Genomic DNA, 20,458 nt, shown 5'->3' with positions numbered 1-20,458 from the left:
CCCTTCTGAAAGGGTCCGGGAACCCTTTAATGTTTAACTTTGTTTGACCTTGTCAGTATGGAGAAGGACAAGGAGGGGGCCCCGCTGTTTGTTCAGATGGCGATAGACACTTGGAGGATAAAGGGACATTTTATTCAATTTTTAAAATGGTTTAAAAAAAAAAAACCCTTGTTTTTAGTTAACATTCTTAGAAGATTTTAAAATACCAAGTCCACAGACCTCATCCCAGCTCCTGTGAGAAGGCTGAAGACCTGGTTTGCCCCCCCCCCCAAGAGTGCCCCTGTCTGGGGACCACTCCTCGGAGAGAGGGGACAGGGAGTGCAGCAGGGTGCACAGGGCTCCAGTCCTCAGCCCGGTGTAAGCTCTGTCCCGATGTTCTCTGTAGGCCACCACCAACGCCCCCTGTGTCCATCGGAGGCCCCACTGGGTCACATGCCTTCTGTCAGTCTCTGCAAATGTGCACACACAGGGATAGGCACAGCACCCCTACAGAGGCAGACACCCTTTGTGGACAGGGCTCTGGGAGTTTCTGTCATACTCATCTATGGGTGACGTGCCTGGACATGGGTTTGGAGGAGCAGCCATTCGATGCCCCTGCAGTGTCCATTGTTCAGCCATATCACAGAGTCCTGGCCTCGCCCCTGAGCAGAGACCCATTGAGACCAGGCAGCCAGCCATCCCAGGTGAGCCTGGGAGATAGTGTTACCGACTTAGAAAAGGGAGGCTTGGTGAGTGCTGCATGCAGAGACAGTGGTCCTCTGTTACTGTCAGTGTAGTTTGTGAGCTGCTCAGGGCAACCACGAAAATGCTACCTCCCAGGTCCCTCTGCTCCTCCCTTGAGTCCCTCTGGGCAGTATGTGGGTGCCCAGGCCTTCCTTGTCTGTTTGTCCTTCACTCCAGACAGGGCAGTGCTAGGTTCTGCTCACCTGTGTCCGGCTGGGTCTGTGTCCTGAGGCCTGTGGGTCTTCTTGGGGCATGTTCCTAAGACAATGCTGAGGAAGGTTTTTAAGACATTTGAAATCCCACCCATGAAGTCCCCTCATTTCTCCTACCATCCAAATGAGTGACGGAGTGATGGTGGTCCTAATTAGCAGTTGATTTCTTCAAGCTGTAAGGGGGGCTCTCTGCAAAGTAGTGGGGGTCAGGAATAGACAGCACAGTAGATCATTGTCTTACCTTTAATCTTGTTGGTGAACATGCTCCATCTGTGTCTTGGGCACACCTGTGTTACACGGTACATGGGATGAAGAGCTGTGTGTGACATCCCTAATAAAACATGCCCACCTTGTGTATATTCTATAATTCCCTGAGACCACATTCCTTGTGATTTTGAAGCTCAATGTAGAATCCATTCACAGCTCCCATATAGAGTGAAATGATTTTTTTTGTTTTTTGAGACAGGGTTTCTCTAGCTTTGGAGGCTGTCCTGGAACTCCCTCAGTAGACCAGTTTGGCCTCAAACTCAGAGATCTGCCACCCTCTGCTTCCCAAGTGCTGTGTGTGCCACCACTGCCCAGCTGAGTGAAACAACTTTTAATTTGGCAAAATAGGCTTTGTTGGGGCCTTCAGGCTGGGGCTAGCTAGCAAGGCATGGGCAGCTAACGATCTCACTGTGGGCTGCAGACTGGGAAGGTAGTGGAGCTGGGTGGATCTGTGCCCGGCAGCTAGGCAAGCACACAGCCTCTGTTTCTTAGTCCTGTCTTCCTGAAGCATGATATGCTAAGTCACCAGGGTTCTGGAGGGGTGTGTGTTCTGCATCTTACACGCTCACATACATACATCCATTCAAAAGTATGTCCCTTGGGCTTTGGTCTTGGGTGTGGACAGCTTCTCCCTAGCAAAGGGAAGGTGGGTTCCTGATCTCTGTGTGCTTCTGAGGCCTGTGTGTGTGAGCCCACAGTTGCTGTGCCTCACGTGGGACGAAGGCTCTGTCCAGTTCTTTCGGAGAACAGCTTGTTTGCCGAATGGCCTTAACAGATCTGTGGGCAGCTGGAAGATGCTCCATGCTGACCTGTGAAGATGGTTTCCAGATGGAAACCTAATGCTCCTCAGGATGAGATCTGAGACTCGGGCGATCCACAAAGTGCTTGTCAGAGATCAGTATAAAATGTGGCATGCTTAAAACCTTTATGGCTCCTTGGCAAGGCCAAGACAGTTTTATTGTATTTTACAGGATTATTTGTCAATAACAGGCAGGACCCATGATCAGAGAAGCCAGGGCCTAGAGTCCTGCCTGATATGAACAGGAATTCTGCGAAACACTCAAATCTCATTTAGGAGATCCCAGGGCCTCACACAGAGAAGTCCTTGCGGAGGCCTCAGACTACTGGGAGGCACAGGGACAGGGGCACTGTGGGAGTGGTGCAGGGTGGGGACATACACAGCAACTCCGGATCCCAGAGATAGGTCAAGGTTGCAGAGGAGGCTCCCACAGCCATAGGTGAGCCTGGGCCTCCTGAGGGTGCCCTAATAAGCGGCTATGAGTCCTTGGCTTAAGTGTTATCAGTGCCCAGTTGGAAACAGGAAATGTGTCTGACTGGCTACAGTCAGGAAGTGTCACAGGCAGGCTCCTGCTGGGAGGGCATTATGCCTTTTCTGTCATTTAGAAGCCACTCACCTCCTGTGATTCTTCTGCCTCAAGGCTAGCATGGCCTTGGTAGGGAGTCTCTTCCTTCTCCACTAACAGGACCCTATGGGTTAGGCTACCCCATCTCCCTGGCTTCCAGAGTGAATGAAGTCCCTGGCAGTGTTCTTTATGTCCTTTATGTGGCAACTGAATCTCTGCCACAAAGCCCAGTAATCATAGATTTCAAGAATTAGGAAGGGCATCTTGGGCATGGTTCTGCTGAGACACAGGAGAAGACAAAATGGACCATTGACGCTTAAGGCAGGGCCTAGCTGTGGCTCAGTGGGAGAGCAATTACCTTGTTGGGTGGGTGGGAGGCCTGGGTTCCTCCCTAGCACTGGTGGAGGGGACAAATCCAGTCCAGGTGTGGAGCATAGGGTGAAGGAGCTTCTCTGCACTTCTCTGTCTAGATTCTAGGGTCTCATCCCTTCACCCCAGGGCCCCACTCTTGGAGTTTGCCCTACACGTGAAGGGAAATGCCATCTTCCAGGAGACAGTACAGCACCACACTTTGTAGCTGTGTGGTGGTGGGCCAGGCAGGCACCTGGAGATGCAGATGGGGTGGAGGCTTGGAGGCTGCTGGCGGAACTGGAGCTGCCCACATGCCTTCACCTGACAGTGGCCTAACAGGTTGACATGTCTTCATAAAGGCAGGGCACAGTATGGGACAAGCTCCTTCTATGCCTATCAGCTTCTCCTGTGTGTGTCTGTGCTGCGTGCCTGTGTCTACACTGTAGGTGTTCATGTGTGTTTCTGGCACATATGTATGTGCCTGCGTGTCTGTCTGTGTGTAGTTCGTGGGATGTGTCACTGTGGTCTGTGAGTGTATCTGTTGTATGTGTGAGTGTGTGGTGTTGCTCTCTCTCTCTCTGACGTGTGTGTGTGTGTGTGTGTGTGTGTGTGTGTGTGTGTGTGTGTGTGTAAGAGCAGAGGAGGTGTGAACAGAGGTGCTGAGTGTGGGTTGTCGGCTGAGAAGTTATTCTCTCACTTTCTGAATTACTGTGTGTGAATTTCTTTCCTGATATAGTATCCCAGGAAGAGCTGAAGCAAACACACCTTAGCCAAAAAGCTTGCAAGGGGCTAAGAAATGCTGGGTCTGTAGCTCCCCCTGGCGGCTCGTGCCTAGTTGGAGACCCTGCCCAGACAGTCTTGCCTGCTGGACCACATGTCCAGGGGATTGGAGATCCAGAGTGTTTTCCTGGGGTCCCTGCCTCAGTGGACATGTGGAGGTTGTCTCCCTTTAGGATGCCAAAGCTTGACTTTGAGGGACTCTCAGAAGATAACCCATGTGGGCAGCTCAGTACTTGCTAGGTCCTGATGAGTGAATCATGGCATGCGTGCTGTTCAGCCACTTCAGTGGTGTGGGTGAAACTTGGAGAAAGCCCCTGGGAAATGTTTGGGTGAGGGCCTGGGCCACCCACCCACTTCTCTCATGTTGTCAGTGGCCCAGAGCTGGTGGGAAGCAGATTTGGGATGCCAAGGCTTCCAGGCTGCAGGAGATGGAGAGTGGGTGTGTGTGGCTCAGCCCTGCTGGGTTGCTTGGTTTCTGACATCGCTGCACCTTCCTAATTGCATTCCATGGATTCTGGGTGGAATTTATTGTGTTCCTTGACCATGTGTCCCTGGCAAGGTGGCTGGTGACCAGACAGGAAATCAGCTGCCAGCAATGGCTTGGCAGGCCATAGGTAGGTTTCCGAGCTACCACTGGGAGGAAGTGAGCTGCCCAGGCTGGGGTCCAGAGCTCACAGTGTCCTCCAGTAACCATAGACCTTTGTCCCTACCCTCCTGCTGAGGCTTCAGTACAAACCCAGCTGCACTTGAGAATCACCTAGACGTGTTCAAAGACTCTGATGGCCATCCAGGAAAACAGAACTGACAGTTGGCGATGGGCCCAGGCACAGCATGGCCCCTCACTTAGGAGAGGCTACTAGCCTTTCTTCTGGCCATGGGTCCCAGGACACAGACTGTCAAGGACCTCCTGCCCTCGTTCTGGCTCTGGGAATTTCCACAGCTTCCTGCTGCCCACTGAGGGCAGAATTCACCACAGCTCCCAGACCCTTGGTGTTGGTCACTTTGCAGCAGAGAATTAGTGCCATCAGATGCCCTTCATCTCTCTGTGCCCTTGGCATGTCTCCTCACCTGATCCCCACCCGTCTCTGGGGAGTTCTGGAGGCTGTGGTATGTAGACCCCAGATGAAGCATCTCCAGCCTCCGTTGAGTGGTGTGGGAGATGGAACAGAGCTTTTGTTCCCATGTGAGCAGCCTTTGTGTAGCACAAATAATAAAAACCCAGAGACAGGTTCAAGCTGAAGACCAGAAAAGCAAAGCAGCCAAGCCACTGGAGAGTTCTCGCCTCTACCATCGCTCAAGCCCAAGGGAGCCATCCTGTCCTCAGCGTGACTGCAGACTGACTACCCTGCACTCCTGTCTCCACTGGCTTATATTCCTCTCTAGTGCTGGGACTGAAGGTGTGCACCTCCACCACCCAGTTTCTATGGATGACTAGTGTTGCTGCTGGGATTAAAGGTGGATGCCACCACTGCCTGGCCTCTGTGGCTCACTAGTGTGGCTAGCTTTGCATTCTGATCTTCAAGCAAACTTTGTGAGATCATAAACAAAATAGCACCATACCTGTGTGAACAGCTCTCAAGGGCACAGCGTCTTCCTCCTGGGGGAGATGCTATGGGCAGTTAGGCTCCAAGTAGATCTCAGTTCTGTGTGGGGAAGGTTCTGGGGCCAGTTGTGGGATCGTGGGAGATGATGGAGGTTTTTCCTGGTGATAGTTCTTGGGGATATATTGACATGTTTGATTAAAATGCCAGAGCTGTGAGCAACTTGTTGGAGAAAAGAGAGCAAGAGACTGGAGAAAGGGATGGGGAATGAGAAAAGCCATGCCTTTGATGTTGGCTCTGGTATGGGCTGGCTAGCAGGTACCTCTGCATTTGGGATTGGCAGTGTGCAGGCACACTCACGGGCATGAAGGTGGCCTTCCATGATTTAGTGACAGCTCAGCCCTATTTCCCTTCCTACGCTTCCCAGCCCCATTCTTGCCACAGCTTTCTCCTTTCTCCCACAACTGGAAGGAGACAGGGAAAGCCCGCTGAGGTTCCAGCTGTGGGCTTCCTGCATGTTTTTCTGTTGTCACCATGTACCTACCCATGCTACTTCAGTAAGTTTTCAAACAGAACATTCTGAGAAATAAAAGGCCAGAAGCCTCTATTTATGGCTCTAGGGTATGCGGCCTCTGACCTAGGGGAGGTACCAGGACTGGGCTCCCTGTGGCTTAATGAGCAATGTCCCTGTCCCCTGCCTCGACTGGGATGGTGGCCAAGGCCCGAGGAATCAAAGGCTGCACTGTGTGGAACGGAAAGGACCGCTTGTGGACAGTAAGGCCCAGCCTGACACCTGGCCCCTCAGGCCAGGGCCCTGGTGAGGTGAGTCACAGTCAGGTGATGTGAACCAGCAACAACCACATGTCAGCCTGGGCTTCTGTCGGTAGAGGCCACTGTGACCCTGGAAGTTCAGCCTTTTCTTCCTTCCCACTGTGTAGTCTCTGGGAAAACTCCAGCAAATACCACATCCTAGGCAGCTAGCTGCAAACAGGATGGCAGGCTTCATGATGGCTGCCCCAGGGTCCCTGGGATGTGTCCATGTCATGGTAACCCTCTGCCTCCATTCCCACAGGGTGTCCTCTTGTCTATGATTGCCAACTCCAGGTTCTGCCAGGATCTCCAGGGTCTCCAAAGGGTCTTGCCTTGGGATCATTGAGTGCTTACATTTGCAAATTTCCTTCGTCTTAGCATGGCTGGGTGAGACAAGGGTACTTTGCCTCCACAGTGTCCCTGACACTTACCTCTCTCCCATTAGCCCTGGAACCCTGAGGGGTGTTCAGCTCCACTCCCAGTTTGTCCTTCTATACCTGGCATTTAAGTCAACAGACCCAAGGTCCAACAGGCCCACTTATCCAGTTACCATGGGCCTGGAGGCTCCAAGCATGGGAGTCTGTAACGGGAGATTTTGCTGGGCATAGGAGGATCCCACCATTGATTCAGTGAAGGAGGAGCCCCCATGTGCCTTCTGAAGAGAGTAGTTGGGATAGAGAGGGGCTAGAAACATCAGAGCATTAGGGGCTCCCTCGCAGCACCTGACTGGTCTCCATACTCCTTACTCTCTTTTGGGTCCCCTACGGAATGCAGGAGAGAGCAATTCAGATGCAGAGTGAGCAGGTGAGATGGGGCTGGGGCAGGTCCACCCCACCCAGAGGAGAGGTCAGGCCTTGTAGGGTGCTACCCAGAGCTGTCCCCAGGAATGCTAGCATCGTCCCCAGAGGATTGTGAGCAGCTGTCCAGCTGGTGCAGCCTTGTATGGACAGGTTTTGTTTCCGGTTACCTAGAGCAGCCTGGGCCTGGATACTGCTATGTATGTCTGGCTACTGCTCACCTGGCAACTGCATGAGATGGTTGTGAAGAGAGCCAGGGACTCCTCCTGTACCTGGTTCTTTTTCTCCCTGAATTTAAAGTCTGCTTGTGGGCTTTGAATTCGTGACTATAAAGAAGTCACGAGGCTGTGTAGTCTCTGGGTGCATCAGCTGCATTGCCACAGACCCCTCTGGCCTCCCGTCATCCTCACCTCTCTCATCCTGGCTAGCTCAGGCAGTTCCTCTGCGGTGGTAGGGTTCCCATGCTGAGCTGCCGTGTGTCCCCCAGTAGATAGACTTGGATATATCCCAGGTACTGGGGTAGTCTTCAAATAGAAAGGGGGAAAGATGAGTGTGGACATATGAGGGATTGTGGGTCCTGTTGTTGCACTCTCCCCGCCATCACCGTCCTGGCTCACAGGGACTTCATTCTGCCCTGACCAGGTACAGGTCAGGTGTCTGGGGAGCCTTGCTGACAATGTGGCCTTGATATGCAGCCACAGGCAATGAGTCCCTACTCCCATTGTGTATGCATACTGGAAGAAGACGCTTATCTTGTGTCACGTGATAGCTATAATTCCAGGCCAGGTCGAGTTTCTTCAGAAAAAATAGTGTATATGTTTAGCATAATCGTGAAGGTTCCCAGACCCCAGAAAGTGGTAGTTTCACTCAAGAGTCGGTCAACCTTATTTCTGAACAGCTGAGTGGCCCAAGCAGGCCAAGGCCATGGCTGTGGGATCACAACGATATTATGCAAGAGAATGCGGGTAATGCAGGGTGGGTCCTGGCTCCAGGGTGTGCCTGACCCCATGGCCCCACCGAGGCCCCCACTAACCCAATTATGGCAAGCCCTCGTCTCCTCACCCTTGGGAATCTAGTGGCATGAACATGCCCTCCATCCTTCCGTGAAAGGATTCAGTTAATAAACAACTGTTAAATCCTTAAACTCCAAATGGGATATTCACCAAGGCTGTCTAGCTCTACCAGGGGCATCTAGGAGGCATACATGCTATTTACCATCTACAACTACTGAGAACCCCCACCCTGGGCAGGAGGCCTCAGGCTCTGGTCTCTGCTCTGACCTGTGTGTTCTCCTAGGTACTCAAAGGTACTGGAAGCAAGGATGGTGCTGTGCCTGTACTTGGTGTGTGTGAGTCATATGTCCCATGACAGCAATTGCCCTCCCGAGTGAAGGATGAGGTGATTGTATCCAGTCAAATATTAATTTCCTGGGTCAAGAATCTTGGCTTGAAGGAAAACCCAGGCTCTCTGTGTGCAGTCACAGAGAGGGACAGTTACAGGCAGCAGGGACAGTGCACTTGGTCTGTATAGAACCCCACAGTGCATTTCACAGAGGCCCTGGCATCACTTAGCCCCAAGGCTCCTAGGAAGGAAATGTCATGCCTAGGAGGCTCTTGCACTCCCTTCCCGTACTAGTCTTGATGGTCACCCACAGGGACCTTTCTGCATTTTGCAGTGAGCTTTTCCAGAGCTAGAGCTCCAAGGCCGTGATACTAAGACCCTCCATTATGGTGTCCATCCAAAAATCCCGAGTAGCCAGTACTTCTGAAGGATAAAGGAAAATGTGTCCCTGTGGCAAGAGGAGTAAAAAAGCAGAGTCCCACTATCCTCTCTGTTGTCATGGGGTCTACATGATAGTGGGTGGGAGGACACAGACACGAGGGGTGGGTCTGAGCCCAGCAACTGTGTCTGAAGCAAGCTTCAAGCGCTGGGGGCTCTGGGAGTCCGTGTTGCTCCTTCAGGATGAGGCGGGTGGGGAGCTCCAGAGTCCCTTAGCAGCATCTTGTTCCTGAAAAGGCCACTGTTGAATTTGGAAAGCATGCTAACTATATCACTAAAGGAACTTATAATTTAAGGAAACTATGAATAACTTAAAAAACGAGACTGAAAAGTCATAAAAGAAACATTTTGTGAAATCCTTGAAAAAAAAAAACCCCAGCCTTATTAAAGATAAAATTTATGAAGATTAAAGTTTGGAAATGTGATGTGGGTGTTTTCTTTCTTTTTACAGCTTTATTGATATTGTTCACAACCCACTCACTAAAGATATAATTCATTGTTCGCAGTGCATCCCAAGATAATACTATCAACTTTAGAATGTTCCTTTAAACTGTTTGGCTTTCAGTCCCTCCCTGGACCCCTCCCCTGCCCAGCCAATTTTTGGCTTTCTGCCAAAGTATTGCCAATTCTGGGTATTTGGTGTGAATAGCTCACAGTGTCTGGCTCCTTTCATTCAGCAAGATGTCTCTGGGGGAGTCTAAATCGTCTTTCATCCATAGCATAGCACATGGCAGTGCTTTATCCCTTTTTCATGGCTGAATAGTATTCCATTGTTTGACTGACCACATTTACGCTGGCCAGTAGTGCATGAGTGGCTTGCTTCTGCACTGGGCCATTCTCCCAGCTCTGGTGTCTGCCTTTTGGTGCTGGCAGCATCTGTGGACGAGAAGCAGACACTTGTGTTTTCAGTGGCTGAGGGTTCAGCATCTTTGACTGTGCTGCAGTTTATCTCCATTGCAGTGGTGTTTATTTGGATTCCTTGATCAATGGTAATGGAAGTGTGTACTACTCTTGTGTTGTGAGCTCTTGGTATATCTCAGATTCAAATCCTTACCCAGTGTACAAATGCAAGCCTTTCATGCATTCTTGACACCATTCCTCTGCCATGAGATGTGCTTTGCCTTTCTTTCCTTGTTGCTCAAGCTGTCTGTGGTCATCTAAGAATTCTTTGCCAAATCCAAGGCCACGAAGGTTTATTCCCATCTCTCCTTCCAAGAGTTTTGTTAGCTCTTAGCTTTGGATCTTCTTTGGTAAATGGTGTGAATCTGGGGTTGACATCAGCTCTGACACATGGCTACCTTCCCGTATCATTTGTTCAAAGATGACTCCTTTCCCACCGACCAGTCTTGGTGCTCATTTCAAGGGTCAGCAAACTGTAGACTAGTGGCTTTTTTCCTTTTTAGTTCTGCTGCTCTGATCTGTATACCACTTCCCAGCACTATGGTGTTTTGATGACCCTTGCTTTGCAGTTAAGTGTTGAAATCAGACGTCTAAGTCCTCCAGCCTTGTTCTAACACAGATGGAAACAACTTAGGTGATCAGTGAAATGAACACATCCCTAAAATGATACTATCTAGTCAAACCGAGTCAGTAAGAAATACACACTCTGAATAGGCGTATGTGAATGGTAAGTGTTAACTGGACAGAATCTAGAATCACTTGGGAGACAGGCCTCTGGACATGCCTGTCGGGGATTGCCTTGATTACATTAATTAATATGGGAAGACCCACCTTAAATGTGGGTGGGACCATTCTCTGGGGAGGGGATCCTGGATTGTATAACACCGAGAAGGCAAGCTGAGCACCTGCAAGCATGCATACTTCTGACTTGGATACAGTGACCAGCTGTTTCCTGGTGTCTTAATTTTGCTGCTGTGATTGACTGGAGCCTAAAACTGTGAGATAAAGTAAATCTTTTCTCCCTGGAGTTATTTTTGTCAGGGTAATTAATAATGGCAACAGGAAAAGAAAGTGAGGCAACATACCAAAAGCAGAAAGGTAGACTTAGTCATTTGAAAACAGCTTGTCAGGACAAACCAGGGCCCTTCACAGCTGGTTAAACCACCTAACCAGCTCTTCACAAACTCTCAAGAGACATAAGAATGCCCCCCCCCCCACAGAGACAGGACTTCACTATGTAACCCACTGGCTCACCCCCAATTCATTTTTGAGGTAAGATAAGAATATCCCTGGTAGCAAAATTAAGCAAAGCCATCACCCCCCCTCCAAGAGAAAGAAAAAAACTGCAGACATGAACATGGACACAGAACATTTAAAATAATGATAGTAAATCAAGCTAGGCATGGATGGTGCATGCCTTTAATTTTATCATTTGGGAGGCAGGGGCAGGTGGATATCTGTGAGTTTCAAGGCAGCCTGGTCTATATAGCAAGCTTCCCAGGTCACCCAGGACTGCAAGTAAAAACCCTTGAGATATATATATCCCCAAATCTAGCAACACATCAGAAAGATTATATACCCATGACCAAGTGGGATTTACCTCAGAAAAGCAAGGTTGTCTTAACATCTGAAAATTAATACAATGCACTATATCAACAGAGTAAAAATATCTCATGGACTTATCAAGACAGCCAGAAAATGCATTAGGCAAAATCTATACCCCCTCTGGAAAGAACTTCATCAGCTTATTAAATGACACTTATGGAAAATGGAGAGCTAACCCAGCAAAGGCTGGACACTCCCTTGAGGTCAGAAACAAGGTACAGATGTCCGCTCTTACCACGTCTATTCACCACTGTACTGGAAGAGCAGCCTGGCCAATTAGGCAAGAAAAGGACATAAAAGACACCCACATTGGGAAGCAAGAAATGAAACTATCTCTGTCTATAGATGCTGGGCCCTGAATTATAAAATGTCTCAAGAAATCCACTAGAAAACAGTCAGACTAGTGAGTTCTGCAAGCTTGCAGGACACAAGAGCAATATTCAAGAGTCAGCATGTGTGTATACTGGCAACAAACAACCCACAAAAAAAGTCAAGAGAAAAAAAACCTGCTTATAATAGCTTCAAAAATTCATATATCAAGGGATAAAATTAACAAAAGTGTAAAGCGTATTTTAAAACCATTAAACAACACAAACATTAAACAACAGAAATCAAGGAAGTTCTGAGAAGTCGTCAGAAGTCCAGCCCAGCTGCTTACAGATCCGCACAGCTCTCACCAGAATTCCAGCTGTGTGTAGCCTCCTGGGACCCAGAATAGCCAAATAATCTTGGTTCTTGAAGGCTGTAAATATAAAAGCACACTGTGTTTGGAACAGGCGTGTATGGTTCTAGAGTCTGTAGTCATTGGGGCACACTCAGATCAGTTTTGTGCAAGTGAACATTAAATTTCAACTCTGAGATGTAAGGTCCCTCCGGGGCCCCCACCCACTGCTCTTCCTGCTTTGAGTTTAGTTATAAGACAGTGCCTCGTTCAGCTTCTCCTGGAGCCTGGCCTGGTGGTTTTGAAGGCTCAACTTCGTGAGCCCTGGGGGATGATGCATCTCTTCCCACCTCTGCTGAGTCATCTTGAATCCATGAGGTGAAGACATGGAAGGAGTGTCCCAAGAGGATCAGAAAGAAGCCCTGTTTCCCCAATAAACAGTTGCTGCATTCTTGGATCCACAGGAAACTTGGCCACATTTCTCATAGGCTCCCTCTTCCCTGTACACATGTCCATACACATCCATGTACATGAATATCTATACACAATAGTAACATCTGTGCATAGCATATACTATACCATACTGTCTTAGCGTTTCTATTGCTTTGAAGAGACACCATGACCACAGCAACTCTAATAAAGGAAAACATTTAACTGAGGTGGTAGTTTCAGGGGTTTAGTCCATTATCATCATGGCGAGGAGAATGGTGGCATGTAGGCAGACATGGTGCTGGAGAAGGAGCTGAGTGTCCTACGGCTTTCAGGCAACAGGAAGTGGTCTGTGACACTGGGAGTAGCTTGAGCACAGGAGAACTCAAAGCCCACCCCTATAGTGATACATTTCCTCCAACAAGGCCACACCTACTCCAATAAGGCCACACCTCTCAATAGTACCACTCCCTTTGGGGGCCATTTTTTTCCAAACCATGACACATATGTATATTTATGAACACATACCCATATATATATGCACATGCAATCCACATACACAAAACCACACATGTCTCCCTGAGTACTGCTATTTATATGGAATCTATATACACGGAGCTGTATGTATCTCTCTTCACACTGTCATTTACTTTTAGTTCACGCACACAGAATCACACACATCTCTGATTACTGCCCCTTACATACAACCCAGTGTATATGCATATTCATACCTGGGTCTGTGTTTCCACATGGCCACAGGTGTCCACATGTGGGCTCACACTCTTGTATGTCCACTTGCAGACCTTTTCTTGTGACTCCTGCCTGTGTCCTCTGAACATTCTCATACCTGAGAAGCTTGTGACACCTGTCTGCCATACAGCAAAGAGGACATATTCAGATGTCCCCCCTTTACCCCATCATCCCAATATGTACTATTGATGCTTTAAATATATTCCTTTTAAAATATTTTATATTTAAAAAGAGTGTTTGTGTGAGCGCACAAGCATACACGTATGTGCAGTGACTGTGGAGAGCCAGAAGAGGGGATCAGACCCACTGGAATGGGCGTTACAGGCAGCCCTGAGCTGCCTGATGAGGGTGCTGTGAACTGAACTTGGGTCTTCTGAAAGAGCATATGTGCTCTTAACCACCAAGCCATCTGTTTTTGGTCTCCTAGGATGGCTTGTCACTGGTATGTCACCACTAGTGGAAGAATTTGGATCGAGGACTGGGAGATTCTCCTCCTCCCCACCTGCAATCTCCCATGCCTTGCCAGGCGACTCCAGAGCCTGGGTGATAATGATAGGGGTGGGCTGGGCTGGGCTGGGGTGGGAGTTGACTTGGTCTTTTGCCTAGGGAGGGAAGGGTTACAGGACCAAGTGGCAACAGGAGTGTTCTGTAGGTCGGTGGTTAAAAATTAGTTGGGAATGTTGCAACGTGCCCTCTTTTGCCTTGGATGTTAGTTGTGTGCTTGGTGTGGGGGTTTATGTGTGGAGGCTGTGCAGGCTTCTCAGGTGACTGAACACTACCAGGGAGGGGAAGAACTTGGAGCCTTGATGTGGGGCCTTGGCCATCTGGCCTGTCACTGCCTAGCCACCACCACTACAGCTGCTTCCTCTCTTCTTCCTCCTCTTCCTCCCCCTAGTCCTCCTCCTTCCTTCCTTTCCTTCTTCCTTCTTTTTTTTTCTTTCCTGAGACAGGGTTTCTCTGTGCAACCTTGGCTGTCCTGGAACTCGCTCTGTAAACTATAGAACTCACAGAGCTCCTCCTGCTTCTGCCTCCTGTGTGCTGGGATCAGAGGCGCCCACCACTACTTTATCTTACTCTTCAGGAAAGTTCCAGGTGACTCTATCAGCCAGTCAGGGACTGGATGGTATAGAGCCCAGGCTGTGAAACCTGTGCTTATCCTCCGGGCAGAGGGGCCGGAGAAGCTCATCACCAGAGCTGGCGTCCTTTATCCTTGCAATTGAAAACTGCCCCGAGCGCAGTACCCAGCAGAATTCACAGCTGCACCCGGATGATGCCAGCTATTTCTGACACAGACGAGAGTGGAGAAGCAGTGCTTCAGTACTTTTTGGGTCAACTGTTTCCTGATGGAATGAGAGAGTGCCCCCTCAGAGGCTTGGGGACACTTGCCAGGGTCAGTGAGTGGGACCAGGACACTGTTACAGTGCTGACTGGCCTCTTCAGGACCCCTACCCCCACCCCGTTGTGGCCTCTGTTTCCAAAGGAAGGAGTCCACAGAAGGCCCGGATCTTACCAGAGTTGTCTAGGTCACACTGGCCCGAGCCGGTGGAGATAGGGGGGAGAGCTGTGTGGAATGTAGGCAGTGGGCTCCTCCATCTCCATCACTGTTCTTTCTCTATCAGCTTTGGGGTAGGCGGTGGTTAGCCCCGAGAGGCCCATGGAGATGTAGGAACTCCAGAGACTACCATGAGCTAAGTTTCAGGGTGGCCTCTGCACAAGATGTGACACCTGGCAGTGATGGATTTGCTTTTGACCCTTGAGCTCCCAGGCCACGCTGAGGCTCACACCCTCTTCTGTCTTGTTGGCTCACTCTGCTAAGAGCTGGTTCCTGCTCAACTGTGGGTGTCTTGGAGTTTTTAATGAAAATAAAAGACTGCATTATTCAGGAATCCAAACCAGACCAGACGCGCCAACAAGACAGAACAAACCCTTGCTTGGGGCAGGGGTGCGTCTTGATGCTTCAGTGAGAGGGTGGAACCTTCTGGAAGGGACTGAGTGCTGGGAGGAATGGGACTTGCAGAGCTAATGACTCCTTTCAGATGGGTGCTTGTCCCGTTGTCCCCATGATGATGGGAGGAGGGTGTGGTCCCCAAGGCAAAGTGACCCTGGCCTATAGAAGATTCAGTGTTTTCTGGGAGTGTAGAGGTTGTGCTTAGCTGAGTTACAGTGATGCCCCAGGGCATATGAGGAAGGCCAGGGGAGTTGCAAACAGGAAATAATAGGGTAGCAGGGACAGTCTGGGCTCCTGGGGTTGTGGTGGTGGTGGGGTTTTGACAGATTGAAACACAGCTGAAATGAAATGGGGCCTTTAGGCCCCACATTTGGTAGTCTTCTAATTCTCAAGAATCCTTGTGTCCCCATCACTCCAGAGCTGGGACTGATGGTGCAGAGGGATTGGCTTCTTGCACGGCAAGAGCTTGCTAGAGCACACCCTAGGACCTTGGCAGGCGAGGGTGAAGGACGGCCGGTGTTTTGGTACCTTGATTCAGAAACTGAGATAAACTCATTTGTCCCTCCCAGCTGTTTCTGGGTTCACCGGAGGTGATGACTCCACAGAGCTTTGCTACTGTCCATCCACCTCGACCAACTCTAGAGCCTGCTGGCTGGCATAGGCTGGAGGAGTCACATGTGACTCTAGTCACCGAGGGCCAAGAGGGGACCTGTATTGGCTTCCTGCCATTTTAGGGGCAGGTTGCTGCAGTCCTTGACACCATACAGGCCCTCAGGCTCAGGAGCCCCCCCCCCCCAGTGTTATGCTGGCCACTCAGTTAAGTCAAAAGTGAGCTGGGCAGAACATGGCTCTGTGGAGGTCAGCACAAGTATGTCATGGAATGGCTTGGTTTCAAGGTTCGGTACTATGGGAGCCTCTGGCAACAGGAGCCTCAGCCATGGTTTCCGGAAGCGATAGACTTGACAAACTATGTCAGACTGGTGCCTAGGAATAGAAGTGACTTGTTTCCTCACAAGGTGACTGGCAGCAGAGCAGGAGAGCCAGCCCAAGGTCAGACTCAGATGCACTCCAAGAAGGCCTGAGGCATTTCCTCAAATCACAGGTTGCCAGTGGACATGGACTTCTAGGAAAGCGAGGCGAAGGGAAGGGAAGCTGTAGGCCGAAGGTTGGGAACCTGGGGCCTGCTTCTATGGCATTGCTGTTCCTGGGAGATGCTGTGCGTGTGTGTGTGTGTGTGTGTGTGTGTGTGTGTGTGTGTGTGTGTGTGTTGATCCGTGTTTCTGATTAGTTCCTCCTGCTCTCTAGATGCTGGAGTGGGGGCTCATGGGAGGTACTCTCAGTGGCTGCCTGGGGGACAGTGTGATTGAGCTGGGCTTGTGTTGAGTTCCCTTGAGAACTCGGTTAGATGTTTGCTCCAGGGCCAAAGTCCCTGACACCAGCCCCCATGTTCAGCACTGTGCCTGCCCCTGCCAGGGAATGAACCTGAGTCAGATGGGTGGAAACTCCAGTCTAGGCCTCTCTCCCACCTCACCAGGTTCTTAGCCCTTAGACAGTGTCCCCTTTCCACCTTCCCTTGGATGTAGCGATCTCTTTCTCTTTAGCTGGTGTTCTCTCCCTGGTATTGTGACTGTTATCATCTGGGCCCAAGCAGTCTCCATGTATCTCACGCATCCTGCATGACACTGTGCCATCCATATCCAAAGGATCTGAGGTCTTCCTTGACCAGGCAGTGGCAGGGAAATGGCCAGGCTGCTCCTGGTTCCTCAGTGTCTGTTCTCACACCCAAAAGAGTGATATGGCATTTGAAACCTTGACCTGGGCTCTTGTGGGGGGTACACAGAATGATGCCAGATGGGACCCTTTATACACAGGGCTGGGCAGGACAGAGGCAATGGCCTTCAGTAGGCTTGGACCTTGGTTCTCCCTGAGCGTACAGGTGTTTCTATGAACATGTGTGTATGTATGAGCGTGAGCATGTGTGTTTGTGTACTGAGTGTGTGTATGTAAGTATACCTGTGTACTTATGTGCTTATGCATGTGTAGCACAAGACTCCTGATGGAAGCCAAAGCTTAGAGGCTGAGCTATGAATCCATCCACGGTGCTCACAAATGAATGCTGGATATGTGATGTTCCGGAAATGAGGAGTGAGGTGGGGGAGTGCTAAGCAAGAGTGAGCGCTGGATGAGGTGTGGGCACTCAGAGCCTTGAAACAGGGGCTATTGCCATTGCATTGCCTCTATCCCTTACTCCTGGCTTTGCCTGGAAGTTTTGTGTTGAGTCCCTGGGTGCAAGGGCCAGCTTGCCAGGCAAGTGGTTCCAGGAGTAAGCAGGGATGAAGAAGACAAGACATGTCTTAGGGTTTCTCCCCTCTTCCCTGCCATGGGGCTGAGTCCCCTACATCCAGGGGAGGGTTCTGGACTTTGTCCTGGGATTTTCCAGAGACACTTGGAGGCATGAAATCACATTAGGGAATTGTCAAGCAGACAGTTCACTGGGCATTTCTAAAACAAATGTAAGAGCATCACAGGGGATTAACTTGGAGATGTAGAACTCAGAAGCACAGATGTGTGCACATGGCTGTCCCACTGCTAGAGAGGAACTTGGTCTCCAGTTGTTTGCAGCTAAATTCTGATTAAAACAACACAGCCCTGCCCTTTAGACTGCCATCGATTGACGATTCCCCACTTTTTGATGTGGGACAGTTGGGGACATGCCTTTAGGGCTATTTCATCACATTGCAGCATTGGGAGAGGGTGGCGGTAACTCAAGACAGCTTGGAGAAAGTGGGGCCAGGAGGGGCAGATGGCTGAGGCTGTGGAAGGGGCCTAGTGTAGAAGCTGGTGGTAAAGTTATGGCATGTGATTACATGAGAGAGAGTGTGTGTGTGTTTGTTTACGTGCAGGCTTTCACATGTTGTTTCTTCACTCTTATAGTTCTGGGCTCTAGAGCCAGGCCTCGGTGTCTCTACTTCCTCATTCTGTGGAATGGGCTCTCAGGACACTCAGCATGTGCCTGGCTGGTGTGGGGGACTCTGCTGGGTCCGCCATGCCATTGTACTCAGCTCTCTAGGATTGCCAGCTTCATGGGGTATGGATGGGAAAAGGTTCCTGTCACTGGGGAAACCGAGGAAGGAACTCACAAAGGAAGCCATAAAGCAACAATTGGAAGCAGCGCTGGAATGGAGGTTCCCATCCTGCTTTGAGTTTCCACCACTGGGAAACCAGGCAGAGAGCAAGGACGGGATGAGTGTGAAGCCCAGTGCTGAGGCAACCATTGTGTGTGTGTGTGTGTGTGTGTGTGTGTGTGTGTGTGTGTGTGTGTGTGAACAGAGCTCTGGCCCCCTGTTGGTCTCTTCTGAATGGGACCGAGGGTGGCCATCCTTGGCAGCAGCTGCTTCTCCAGAGTTCAGCTTGGGGTGACCCTTGCCACCTTCCTGCCTGCTGGCCATCGGGCACTTGTTGTCATTGAGATGTTTTAGCCTCTCATTCTTGGGTGTCTGCCTGAATTGAGTTCCTGCTCCTCCTCTGTAGCTAACCCAATTTCTCCTGGCCCAATTTCTTCCCCCTAATGAGGGCCCCACTTCCCTGAGGACTCCCTCCTGCCTGCATGCTCCTCCTGGTACTGAGAGTGCCCTCCACCCTCACTTAGGGCTCAGACTCCAGGCACCATGCCTTCCCTTGGACTCATTCTTCAGCATCCTGTCTGGATACTGAGAGCCCAGAGGAGGCCTGAGCGGCTGTCCCTGCTGTCACACAATAGTTGGGATCCACAATGGCTTGGACTTGGTACAGAGCTGGGGAGGAGCAAAGTTTGACCTTTCCTGGGTCAGGGAGGGGTAGGGGGGTCCCAGGTGCTGCCCTGGTTGGAAGTATTTACATAGATATGGGGTACCTACAACACCCTAGAAGCGAGAGGTGGAACCAGGCCCCAGCACTCCTTATTCTATTGTATTTACCCCATCTTGGGTGCATCTGGGGGTACATTTTTCACCCATTTCAGTAGTGATGGGAGCAAGGCAGAGAGCTGTGCCCTGCAGGGTCCCGGAAACAGGACTATGGAATGTGGGGGCTTGTGGGGGCATTCTGTCTCCTTGGCTTCTATCTGTGGATGTTGAGTCTGACTAGATACAGAATGTCTCAGAAATGCGAAAACCCAGCTGTAGCCTAGGCCTTTCTCTACAAATCCCTCAGGTAATGTGGACCTCACAGCCCATAGCCTAATTCCCAAGTCTAGCTACCCAACAGATCTCAGGGTTGCAGGGGCTGGCGAGTCATATGGTCAGGTACCCAGGCGAGCATGCCCCTTCTCTACCTACCCTTTGCTGTTGCCTAGAGCTCACAATGAGGCAGGTGGGCACGGAGTCAGGAGGATATGGTGGATGACCATCCAACCTCTCTGAAATGAGTGGTAGCAGCCTGCCTGACCTCATGGGGACAGGGACCCACGTGCTGCAACCCAGAGCAGGCTGCAGAACTGACAAGCTACCAGGCTCCTGCTTTATTCTAGACAGAGTGAGGCTTTAGCTGAAGCTCTGTGAGGGAAAGGGATGGGAAGCAATCAGCTACATACTGACCTGGTTGACGCATTCACCTGAGCTACACCTGAAATGGCAGTACCCTGACTCCTTCACTCCTGGGACATAGCCTGAGGGGATGCCTGATAATGGTGGAGTCCCAAGGCACAAGAACTTGGCCCCAGCTCTGTTTTAGCCCCTGGGCAAAAGTTGTGGGCAGGTCTCACTCCCCAGCCTCACTTTGAAGGACTTTGGGTGACTAGAGTGTCCCCACAGGCCACTAAGCAATGCCATGCCCTTTATATACAGCTGGACTCCATAAGACAGGAGGCAGGGGCCTGCTGTTGATGGCATATCCCTTGGATGAATTCCTCACATTTTCCTGTAGCTTCATCTTGAAGCTTAACTATTGCTACAGCCTGTCAATTTGAAGCAACCCCCAAGATTTAGTTTTGAAATTTGCAAGACACTAATATGACAACAGAGGAGGTCACTGCAGAGAGAGCACTACAGGCAGGTCATGTGAGAGAATTTAAGAATAAATTGGAGAAAGAAGTAATGTGTCCACCAAGGCCTCAGTGGGCTCTTGGGGTCCAAGGGACAGGATGAATTGATGGCTTTAGAGTTTGAGCAGGTAAGAGAGCTGCAGCTAGCTTCACTGAGGGGTGGGGAGGGGGTGGAGGAAGGAACAGATACCCACCCTGTCTCTGAAGCAACAGCTGCAACACAAGAATTGAAACAGCAGCAAGCTGGGCATTTTTCAAACTCCATTTCATCACGCCATGGTGGCCGGCAGCCAGGGCTGCCTTCCGGGTGTTCTCCAATAGAGGCCTTAGGAGCTGGGGCGTGGCCTCTAAGTCCCCAAGGACCCTGGGCAGGCCCCCCACCCCCACCCACACACAGTCTCAGCAGAGACTTAGTAGCTCTAAGTATCACAAGCTGGAGTTCCACCCGGTGTCCCTTGACTGCCTTTCTACTCTGTGGCAGCTCCTGGAGTTGCAGAAAGGAAGGAGTTAAATGGAGTCTG

The sequence above is a fragment of the Phodopus roborovskii genome, unplaced genomic scaffold, assembly GCF_943737965.1.
Source record: "Phodopus roborovskii unplaced genomic scaffold, PHOROB, whole genome shotgun sequence".
NCBI classification, from domain to species: Eukaryota; Metazoa; Chordata; class Mammalia; order Rodentia; family Cricetidae; genus Phodopus; species Phodopus roborovskii.
The sequence above is the reverse complement of the archived record's forward strand: the minus strand, read 5'-3'. Positions refer to the sequence as shown.